This window comes from Cebidichthys violaceus, unplaced genomic scaffold (assembly GCF_023349555.1).
Source record: "Cebidichthys violaceus isolate CVI_PGR_0920_01 unplaced genomic scaffold, fCebVio1.0.p SCAF_2, whole genome shotgun sequence".
In the NCBI taxonomy this organism is placed as follows: Eukaryota; Metazoa; Chordata; class Actinopteri; order Perciformes; family Stichaeidae; genus Cebidichthys; species Cebidichthys violaceus.
In genome coordinates this window covers 10,177,921-10,190,024 of record NW_027176372.1, presented here as the reverse complement: position 1 = coordinate 10,190,024, position 12,104 = coordinate 10,177,921, and positions in this window count along the sequence as shown.

Sequence of the window (12,104 nt, the reverse complement as noted above, 5' to 3'; positions counted from 1 at the left end):
TCAAGACGCACACAATGGGCCGCTTGTTGTCCGCGGCGAGTGAACAGGCAGCCTCCCCCAGAGTAAGAGGACCCAAATCATGATGTTGGCGCGGCCCCTCATGTGCCCCTCACGCTGACTCCAAATACTCATCAATACGAGCCATTGATACACACTAATTTCCCCTAATTAACTGACAACCTCCTCTCATCCCGCTGCCGTTATTTATCAGGTCAACACCGAAATAGAGGTCATACTCCGTCGATCGCTTTCACTGTGCATTTATGTGATAAATTCTGTATAATCAGTGATTAATATGTAACCATCTGAAATGGAAAACGCGTGATGTTGACCCCGGTGATCACTTTTGACATTTCCAGATAATGTAATCTGAACAAATCATTTTAGAATAAACTCGTCACGGTTTTTCACGCAGGTTTGTACAGCACAAGTTCAGTAATTGACAGTGGAGTCACTGAGTCTGAAAGTTTGATGATATCTTGCTCTTGTTTCAGGAAAGTTTCCCCTTAACTCAGTTCTGCAGTAAAACTTGATTTAGTAACGGGGAACAAGAGCTGCAAGATCGTCTCTTCCACTGAAGACATTTAGGGGTGTAATTAATGTTGCACAACTAACATTCTTCGAGTTATGAGGCCCACAGAAAAACATTTTCTCCAGATATTTTAAAACCCCCTATGAGAAATATGGCAGGGGAACACCCAACTCAAATGTGTTAAGCCTCCTGCTCCTCCTCTTCCATCACTGATGATGGTGCACAATGTTTTTTGAAGAGCTTCAGTCAGTGGAGCGGAGGAAAGAGAAATCTAAAGCAGATGTCCAGCTGTGTTTGTGAGTACAGCCAAAACCCCACCACAGCATCCATGTTGAGAAGCGAGAACATGAAATTCTGACAGGATGTTGCGCCTGCAGCCAAGGTTCAAGATTTCCTAACAGCTGCTGTTTCTTTTCCTCTGGCCTTACTGACCTAAAATACCGTCAGGTGGATTTGAGACAGATATGGTCAAAGAGCTTCGATAGCAGACGATTCTCGAGTTCGGAGCCTGAACCCCGACGCTGTTCAAAATCAGTTTGTGCAAATGTGGATGTTCTGCTGAAATTTCTGGCACAGCGTTTGGGTGAATGTGAAATCATGTTAATTCTAAATCAGACTTCCTTCTTTCCTGTCCTTCCTCCAACCTAATTGTTTGTGGTATAAAATAATCAGTCATTGTTGAATGACAACTGGCAGCTTTGCGTCCCCCAGAGATGGGACACATGAGACGGCCGGTGAATAAATGACCCGGAGATTTGCGCGCACACACACACACACACACACACACACACACACACACACACACACACACACACACACACACACACACTGCAAACACACTAGAAGCCATGGCAGACAAACGACACTTGGAGCGGATAAATACTCAACATTCCTCAGGAGTGACCACACACACACACACACACACACACACACACACACACACACACACATTTGTACACACCAGGGTGACCTTTCAACTGGAGGAGAGAGCGACTTGAACGCATCTTTGTCTGCAAGCATCTGCTGAAAATGTCCTTGAGCGAGACATCTGTCCTCCTCTATTTGCATGCTTTGATAGCCGGTCTCATGCTCTGACCTTCCCAGGGAGGGCAAAAAAAGTAAAAAAACAATGTTCACAATGTTTCTCACACACTAGCCACTGAAAAGGAAAATCCTATATTTTTCATCCAGATTTATACTTACCGTTACCGTTGGATTTCACTGTTTGATAGCACTACCACAATACAAGAAGGAACCACCACCCTGGTAAAACAATGCATATTGGGGCAAGGAGTGAAAGCCACCAAAAACTTTCCAAATCATTTGAAACACGTCTCAAGAGTCCAAACGAAAGGAAGCAATGAAAGAAGCCCCTCGGATCAGCAATTGAAGCGGTCACTGTCGATGTGTGTGTAGCTGTCAACATAAGATTTGGAGCTAAAACTAATGGAAGTGGAAACACAAAGAACTGAGGAAGAAGGGCAGCACCATCCCAAAAATCAACAAGAAGAAACGGAGAAGGAGAAAAAAGCTGGACCGAATGGTTGTGTCTCTCAAAAACCACCCAGTTTTCTAACTGTTGAGCTGTTGAAGTAGAGTCATGCTCAACCACACTCTTTTTTCTTTTAACCTAACTAAGTGGTTTCATTGCCTAAACCTAACTTCCTGTGAAGACGGAATTTATTTTGAAAAGGCGCTGTGAATGTAACCAGCGTATTTTAACACGCAGTCACTGACACACAGTCACTGACACGTCCACAACCGATGCTAGAGAGCCTCATAGCTTGTAGCTAAAGAGTGAGGGTGAGAATGTGTTGGGCAGTCATATAAATTACAACAAAATACATGAACTAAATGTATCAGTAGGTCAGTGTGAAGGCACAGTCTTGTATTGTGAAAAATAAAGATTAGCATGACTAAACCAAATAAAAAGAAAACATGTGGTGCGAGGGGGAGAGAGCCAACAATGGAGAGAGGGAAGAAATGGGGCCTGCTGATATTTCTGGATGGACTGGCCAGATGCACCCGGTCGCACTAAAACAATCTCCGCCTACCAGGAAGAGGACACAAAGCACAAGTAGCAGCCACACAGACCTACAGGCCATGGACAAGGAGAGAGGCTTTTGGTGTCAAATTGAAGTTTGTTTGGAAAATTTCAGGAGGCTATTGCTGAATGATTAACCCAATTAATTATTAAGTTATGACCCAGATAAATAAATGCTGGAATTTCCTTTTTAGGGAAGAAATGAATGTCATTCCCAGTAATTCATATTCCAATACGCAAGATATTATTCGTATAATAGTCTACTCTCATCTCAAAAATACTGTTATAGCTCACAATAGTGCATGGAAACCCTGAAACCCCTCAGCAGATGCTGACAGACGAAAATGGAAGGACAGAAAAAGCCCAGCTGGCACCTGCGGCGTTCAGGTTTCTGGGTTCTCTAAAGCTGGAAGCATGAGGGCGGCACATGAGGGCGGTTTGATGCGGATCATCATGAAATCTTCGGTCGAGGGAATTCAGCAAACACCAAAACAGACAGAAGGGCTTACACCACCTGCACCATGGAGCACTGGATGACATAGCAATGTCTGTTTCACTTTAGAGCCTCGTCCATTTCCAGTCTGTCCTTCTTTCTCCGTCTATCTCAGTTTCTCCATCTATCTCAGACTCGCCTTTTCAGATTCTCCCTCCCTCTTTGTCAGCAGCCATTGACCTTTTGACTTTTCGGGTAAGCGCTGAAGAATGAACAGATCATCGGTCAGACAATGATATCTGTGTGTCGACAGCGTTCAACGCACAAATACTCAGCATGTGAGAGATATATGAAAAGTAATAAAATGTGACTGTGCACCAAAGCTGCGGCAGAACACATGAGCCTAAATGTATGAAAAAGACATATTTCATTTAGTTTTATAAGGTTTTGCAACATATTCAACATGCAAACAACTGAACAAAAAAAACACCCTTAAGCCCTTGAATTTATCTCCCTGCATCCACCCCTGCTGCTGACTTGGTTTATCAGCTGTTTCCTGCACAGAGGAATAGAGGAAGTACCCACCTATCCTGACTCTGACACGAGCTGTCTTTTACCTTCATATTGTTGCTAAACAGGGAAAGAAAAGAAAACCTTTGCCATGACACTAACATTGTGCTCCTCGCAAATGCCGCTCGGCCAATAATAAACCGGATGTGTGCAGCAGGTTCCCCCAAGTTGTTGATGTCAGCCGGGAGTCACGGTTCCTGTTCCCAGGGTAGAACCCGGCAGGACGGGTGGGAATTGTTGAAGTACGGAGGGTTATCTGCTCAGGGGGAAGACATGTCAAACAACCCCCAAAGAAAGAAAACCTCCACACAATGTGAGGTTTCTTTCTCCCTGTATCACTCACTGCACAGCAACAGCCCCAACAGCATCCATCAAACCTGAACCTTTTTTTGAATTACCTCGGAAAAGTGTGGAAAGACTGATGGCTATAATGCGTGTGTGTACATGCATGAGAACCGTACACAGTCATTAGAATCTTGGTGTCCTCATGGTTCCTAGAGCGGACTGCTTTCATACCTTCATGTACAAGGAGGCCCTCTTGGTATGTGTTAGTAAAACATATACCAAGAACAGGGGCCCTTGTTGTCATGACCTGAATATGAACTGCATGTGCTTTACGCTACAGGGAACTGCTACTATTCAACGGTAATGTATCATGTAGTCAATAAAACTGACACATGCCAGCAGATAGACACACACACATGGACCTATAAATCTAAGGTGCAGCATTTAAGATCTGGAGTTTTACTTTAAATCATTCAAAATAAGCAACTAGCAATTATCAAAAAGAATGTGAAGACGTTAGTAGAAGTTAGTCTACTTCCAACCAGCAGGGTCTGGCCCGTCCTGTCTTGTAATTTGTTCCTCTGAGGTTATAGTGGGTGTGTAACGTTTAGTCCGCCCTCAGTCCAGAAAACGATGAAGTAGGGCTGCACCAAGGGCTTGTCTACAATACATCCATGGACGGGTGCGTTTTGATTGCTTGTTCATTGGATCAACGACTCGCACCCTTGCCTCGATCCCGCCGGATCAGCAAACCTTCTGTCTGGGCATCATTCTCCCAAAGCTGCCAAGTGCTGACTTCTCTCTTACCAGCGGGGAGGTCTCCTGGCCGCGGGGAGGATGAGATGAAGGTGCAGGTTGCTTTCTCATTTAACTTTGTATTTAATCCAATAAACAAACTGTCAAGGCGTACACAAACCTCAAAGCGTACACAAACCAAATAGCCCCCGGTTTGGTGGCACAGTAAACAACAATGGCTAACATAAACTATAGTCTGATGCCACAAGGGAAGCTAGCAGCTGCTGGTAGTTAGCAGTTGGATTTTTTGGGTAATAACTGATTACCGTAAATTCATGTTGTGTGGACCCAGTGGTAGAGGTGAAATAGTGCCCCCTATTTCTTTGGAACAGGTGTCCGATCACTACACGTTGCACCTTTATGTATTGCAGACTGGGGACAGATCGCTATGTCGCCCTTGCTCCATACCAACTGGAGGATGATTTCCAACTTCATTCCATTATCCTAAATTGTAGTTTCCTGGTATACACGTCACCATTCACGAGTAAGTGCAACATATTCATTAAAAATCCAATAAATTATTAATATTAAATTAAAAAAAATGTCCTTATTTGAAAGAGTGGACAGAACCAAACTCAACCCCAATCAATCACAGAAATGGATGTTTACATGTGCACACCAAAATATACATTCCAATAGTCCCTTGTTGGCACCTACCCAAATAATTCCCACACATCCTGAGCTCCATGCATGCAAAACTTCCTCTGCTGTGCTCCCCACTGTCTTTTTCTACCGGCTGCCAAGTACATGGGCTTCATTCACTGCAAGTTCATAAGAGGACATTTCGTTAACACCTTCTATGCCCATGTCCATAATGCCTTGAAAACATACTTATAATGTGGTATAATCTGCTTGTAGCACTGTGTCATTATAGTTAAGCACTTAAAAATAGTCATAATGCTTTAGACAACAGAATCTACCAGGTTCCTGCAGAAGAAACTCCACTTCAGAACTACAGGAGGTTTTCTTTTTTTCTTTTGGAGTTTTCAAAAAACAATGCACAAAATCAATGAATATACTGTGTAACAATAATGTCTACGGTTATGTTTTCTTTGTTTCCAGTTTTTAAGTTAATATTTCCTTAGATGCTTCATTTCCTGCCCATGTGTGTTTCTTGGCTGTGGGATTATCTGCCCCGCCCTGATTGTTTTCACCTGTCGCTCGTTATCACCTTCCTTTCATTGTGTGACCTCCTTGTCGTGCCAGTTCTTCTTGGTTTTCCTCTGTTGGCGTTCCAGCCATGTGTCCTCAAGTATTCCGAGTGTGATTTAAACCTTTCCTTTGTGTATTTAGATTGTGCCTCTGCCCAGCGCTCAACCCAGTTTGTGAGGGATTGCGCAATCTGAGGTGAGGTGAGGCTCGTCGCTGCCTCACCTCACGTGTCTCCTCTGTTTAAACAGGACATGCGCTAATTCAGCGGTTTTGATTAAAAAAATGCTTGAAATGATTGGAATCATACAGAAATTACATTTATAGCACAGATCAGTAGAGAAATATTAATATTTATTTTATTTTAGCATTATTTGTTTTTTACTTATCACGTGCGGTCAGGGGAGACAGGCTCTGCCTCACCTGTCTCCCCTGATCGCACGTCCCTGTGTTTCTGGCGAGAAAACACTATGTTTTGGATCTCACCCCTGCTCTTTGTGTCATGCTTTTGAGTCCAGTTCCTTGTGGTTTCACCCGATGTTACAAATAAGACTTCAAAATAATAGAAAAACAACAAAGCATACTGGTAGGAAAGGTGTTGGCTGATGTTTAAGCTTAAAATACTTTCCCAATAGGCCTTAACCTATTATATATCTCTTCTCTAGAATGAAAATTGGATTCATATCCGTAATTTATGATTAAATACACTCTTTCTATTTCAACACCAATTATCATAACTCTGACTTGATTATTGATTTGCCAATTACAAAATTGGCAGGCAGGAAAACTGTGTAAATTAGAGCAATCCAGCAATGGAATGATAAGTCCACCCATCCCTCCCGTTTTTTCTTTAGGGGTTTAGGGCTGGATCCCATCTCAGAATAATTGTTACATATTGTAACTACTGTTCTACGATGACAGGGAAGCTCTCTATCTTGACGAAGCCAAATAATTGTGCCAATACTGAAACATCAGCATAGTGTGAAGCTGTGTATTTGGTTAGCTCTCTGTGAGACTCTCCAACTTTTCCAGCTGCAAAGCAGGCAAAGGGATGTCAATAGTGCTGCAAGACACAAGCCAAACTAATGTCATCTGTTTGGTTACACACCAAACAAGCACAGTTTGCTCAAGTGTACTTGTAAGTGCAAGATTAAAGGAGCAGTGAGATTTAGTGTTATCTAGCAGTGAGGTTGCAGATTGCATCCAACTGAATTCCCCTCGGCTCACCCCTCCCTTCCCAAGTGTGTCGGAGAACAGAACTACGGTGGCCTTTAGGTAACGTAAACATGAAAGGCTCTCTCTCGATAACGAAAACACAACAATTCTTCATTTCAGGTGATTACACACTATGTGAAAACATTTATATTATATTCAATTTCTACCAATTAATCCCCCTAAATCCAACACACTGTTGCTTTAAGAGCAATACCATTGTACCAAAACAGCTAACTGCCATGCTACAGACTACATCAGGGTATGAACAACCAACCAAACAGGACACAGCTTCTCTGGAAAAAATATGACCCGCCAATGTTTCATTGGTCCCCAAGAAGGTGGGGCAGTACGGCAACAGCTGATCTATCCCCACTCAGCATTGGACAAAAGATGACTTGTGATTACAATTGGATAATTGAATAAGACAGATCAAAGGGAGCATGCAAAAAACATTTTTCGCGTTCACCATGGGCAGATCTAAACCAGTGTATCCAATAATCCCACATGTACCAACCTGTTTCTCTCAGGATGTAATCCCTGCTCTCTGGGCACCATGCCCATCATCGTCTTGGCACAATGCTTCCCAATATTGGGTGACAGACGAGTCCATGTGTACACTAGCGCTGTTCGACCATGGATGAGGCGAGGAAAAGCATCACGTACAGTCCATGTGTAGTCTCGAACCGTCAGCCCCACACCCTGTGAAGGATTGGAATTTAATCCGTCCTCAGAGAATGGGCCGACACATGCTTTTCAGTGACGGTTGAATGCCGGCCTGCTTGTTGATATGCCAACACGGTCCAGTTAAAATTCTGCAGAATTAACAATACTGCTTTTATTTCCAGTAGCCTGATGTGGCAATGTTCCTGTGGTTTTCCGCCCCAGAGATGATCCCTTTGCCAGGACTTTATAGGCACTGAAAGCCGAGCGCAGGCCAACTGTATCCCCAAACATATTTCTTCCCCTCAACTATGTGGATAACGACTCATGATTTAGTCCATGTCATATATGAGAAGAGCATGTCCTAGCTTTGAAGTGGTCATACATGTGTGCCCCGCACACATATTTTGAGAAGTTGCAGCAGGTCATGTCTGAAACATTTATCAGAACATCCTATTTATGGGCTAACGGCTAGCAAAGGGAGTTTGCAATGCCTGGAACGAATGATCGAAACCAGTTTCAATATTTCTTGCAGCTTCAGTGTCCAAAATGGTCTCTGTGCAATTTGTACATTTCATGAACACAGATCCAGGAGAGGTCACATGCCCCTGTTTTATTGGACAAAAAAGTAGCCGGAATACAGGGCGTTGTGGTGACCTTGTGTTGATCACATGAACTGTGATTGCAATATCCCTGGTTTGAGTCCCAGGCAGTTGCATTTGGTTGTTGTTTCCCGTCTTTTTTCTGTTACCTCACACCTGTCTACTCTTTGGTTAAAGGTAAAAATTCAAATACTACTCAACAAATTTGATGTATGAATATACAGTCCAGCCACGGCATTCTCTCCATTGACGGATAGGTGGAAACTTCCAACATTAGGGAGAGCAGTGCATCAATCATTGTTAGAGCGGAACCTCAACTTCACAGCCATGCGGTATTAAATCAATGTCCAGAGGGGTCCGAAGTAGTAATGATGCTATACCTCACAGCAGATCACAGATTGAGTAAATCCTTCAAAAAAAGCCGGTGCAGGATGCTGGTAGTGCACGATGTCCTCATTGTCGGGGGGTTGATTTGGACAAAATTCGACTGGAACAGCAGAACTAGTGCAGCCGTCCTCGTCCAGATTGTCATAGCTGCTGAAGGTTTCTGAGTCGATGCCGCCCTTTCAACAACACTGAATGGGTTCAAGCTGATTTTCTGAGCACATTTTTTTCCCGACATTTCAGCGCTGAAATATGTGCGGCTTTGAGAATCAGACACACGGAATCACACAAAAAACATGAATCTGGTACGCACATTATGAGCTTCAAAGCTTTGGTCCAACGGGACATCGGATGCACCGAGAAAACATACAGACAGCTGTGGAAGGTTGCAACACTCTATGTCTGTCTCTGTGTGCGTTGCAATGTTGCGTTAGGGGGGGGGGTGATGATGTTGGTTTGCGGAGTCACGGATCAGATGAAGCAGATTGTTTCGATGCCCATACAAAATGTTCTCTTGTGTTTATTTGCCTTTTCTTGTCTTTTATATGAAACTTGAAACTTAATGACGCCGGAGATTTAATCTGCGTGTGCGGTCACGGACCGCTGAATAAACTCGCTCTTCCCTGCTGTGTTGATCCCTCTGTTTTCAGTGTTCGAATTCTGCAAGAAAAACCATAAACCAGAGTGAGATGGTCATGTTTATTATCATTACAGCCATTGGTCTTACTGTCTGAGAGGAATCTTTGGGTTTGGCATCTCTCCATACACACTGTGATCATGCACCCATTCAAACAAACATCCATCCTGTTTTTCAAAGTTTTTTTCCTTGACAGACCATTATGGTGAAGTTGCAACCGAATCCACCTCTACATTATCAGAGTGACTAAGTTATTAGTTTCAGACATAGATTTACAGTCGACTTACACTGGGCTTGGGCTGGTCAGCCTCAGCTGATTTATGTCGAGGGTCATATCTCAACCTTGAGTGCATGATTTAGTGTGAATGATTAGCCTACATCAGCAGACTTGCACCAAATCGGTGTGTCTGTGATTTCTTGAATTTTCTCCCACAATCCATATCATCAAGCCAGCTATGCATTTTAATGGACTTGACAATCCTTTCGATATCCGTTCATAAATAAAAAATGTAAAGATCCAGACACAGCCTTGTCTGTAGATTCATGTCTGCAGATCCTCTCCAGTGGGTTTCAAAGCCTCTTAAGAGTTCAGGGACTTTTTTTGACACATGGATAAGTATGTAATCCTTTACATGAAGAGCAAACTTGAAAATCAGCAAAACCGGAGTAACAGGGCTTTCACACGATAGCGGTCATGCATTATTTTAACAGACACAAAGCCTAATGGGATTAGAGATGGTCCCAGGTTACCACGTCATATTTGTGTTATTTAGCTTGACTCTACTGTAAGTAATTCCTTATGTTTTAAACACTGAAGCAATCCAAATAGTGGTTCAATTGTTAAAAGCTTATGTTGTGTGACTGAACATTGTGCAAACCCACAGATATTTATCTCAAATTCTTTTCGAGACCGGAAATTGTGGAAAGATGCCACAATTTAAAGTTACGGAAAGAATGTTTAGAAATTGATGCGCACAACATGAAGTATTTGCATTTGGTGTAATGATGCAGGTATTGTGATACAGTGTGTGATATTTTGATTTATTTAAAGTTACTGTGATGATCTCTTAAGGGAAAGGAGGCACGGGAGAACCAGAACCAGGACTGAGCGGAACAGACTGTCAGACCCTGCTGCAGTAAAATGAGAGGTTTTCTAAAGGGACTCTGGTGCTCGGAAACACTACCACTTTTGTCCACGTTGGCAACACAAAATAAAAGTTCTTTGAAGTAGCTTTAAGGGAACTCAAAGGTTAAGGAGGTGTAGCCGACAGATGATAATGAAACAAAAAAGATTATTTCTGTGATGTAAATAGAGGTGCACATTGAGATTTGATTGACAACACAACCAGGAGGGAGAATGTATTGTGTGGTTGTGTGGTTCCCAGCAAAAATAGTTTGAGTACGACATCTGCATGAGTTAGGACGGTGTGGAGAGAAGCACCCTGTGCTCAAAATGTTTGTCACGTTCCTCTCTCTGGATATCAGCCTGAAGATGGAGCCCTGCCTCACTCAAGATCAACTCAAAAACACAAAGAGGGATCATCGCTCACAGTTTGTCGCTCATTGTCAGCCTTTGCTTCACACAAGTCTCACACATTTTGAGTTTAAATTAGAATCTTCTTCATATTCAGACTCTATCGGGAACATCAGTGTAGTGTTCTACCGATCGTGTTAATACACTCACACAGAAACTTCTTAGTTTTATGTCTTTGTGATTAAACTCAGGCGGCTGAAAAGTGAAGCCAATACGGAAGTGGGGGCAACTCCTCTCGTTGAATAGAAGTCTGAAAATAAAATTACTCTACTTTTCACTTGATTTATTGTTATTTATTACTTCAGTAAACATTTGAAACATGAGTTTATGGCCTCAATCACTAGTTTCAAGTGTTCAATACAGCATGATGTTGATTTGGTAAATTATGGTCCAAATTAGAGTAAAATGGATATGATTTTGTGTGCGGCTACGTTGTGATTGACAGGTCGCTACCACAGTGTTGTCCGGTCTTGGAGTTGTCCCTGTTTTAACTCTTCAAAAACTGTGTTTCTTAAAATGATGTTATCCCCCAAACATTTGAAAAGTCTTTCCGACTTCCCCTACTAAATTTAAGGTGGGAGTAACTAATGTTAATGCTAGCTTATTAGCTACTGCGGGCAACACAGAAACTAGTGCCCATTTAATAGGCTATGTAGTTATATTGTTGGCTTTTTTTTTGCAATATATTGAAATGATTGTAAAAGAATAGCATGAGCAAAGAGCTAGGCCTCTACCGCCTAAGCCTAGAAGTGTTTACCGTAACTATCTAACTGTTTCCCTCTGCCAAGGCCACAAAGACTACAGAGCAACAGGGACATCAGCACGTCTTTTCCACACACACACACACACACACACACACACACACAGGTGCAGAGCAATGCAGTATTGAGTTGTGGAGACACAAAGCGTGTAACCATGAGTATAATAGCCATGAGTATAATAGTGATAATGACATAAATGATGCGCCAGGAATAGTCGACCTCCCGAAATAGAGCAGGGGACGGGTGTCATTAAACAGACTCCACAGAAAGGTCCTTTGTTTGGTGTGTGTGTGTGTGTGTGTGTGTGTGTGTGTGTGTGTGTGTGTGTGTGTGTGTGTGTGTGTGTGTTTGTGTGTGTGCCTGCTGGCAGTGGTGGTGGTGGTGGTGGTGGTGATGGTGTTGGTGTGAGGGATGGGAGATTTAAGTGGTTGTTCCTGTTTTTGGTGTGTATTTGTGTCTTTATTTTTGCACATGTGAGGCAGTGAGTGTGTCACAAGCACTGA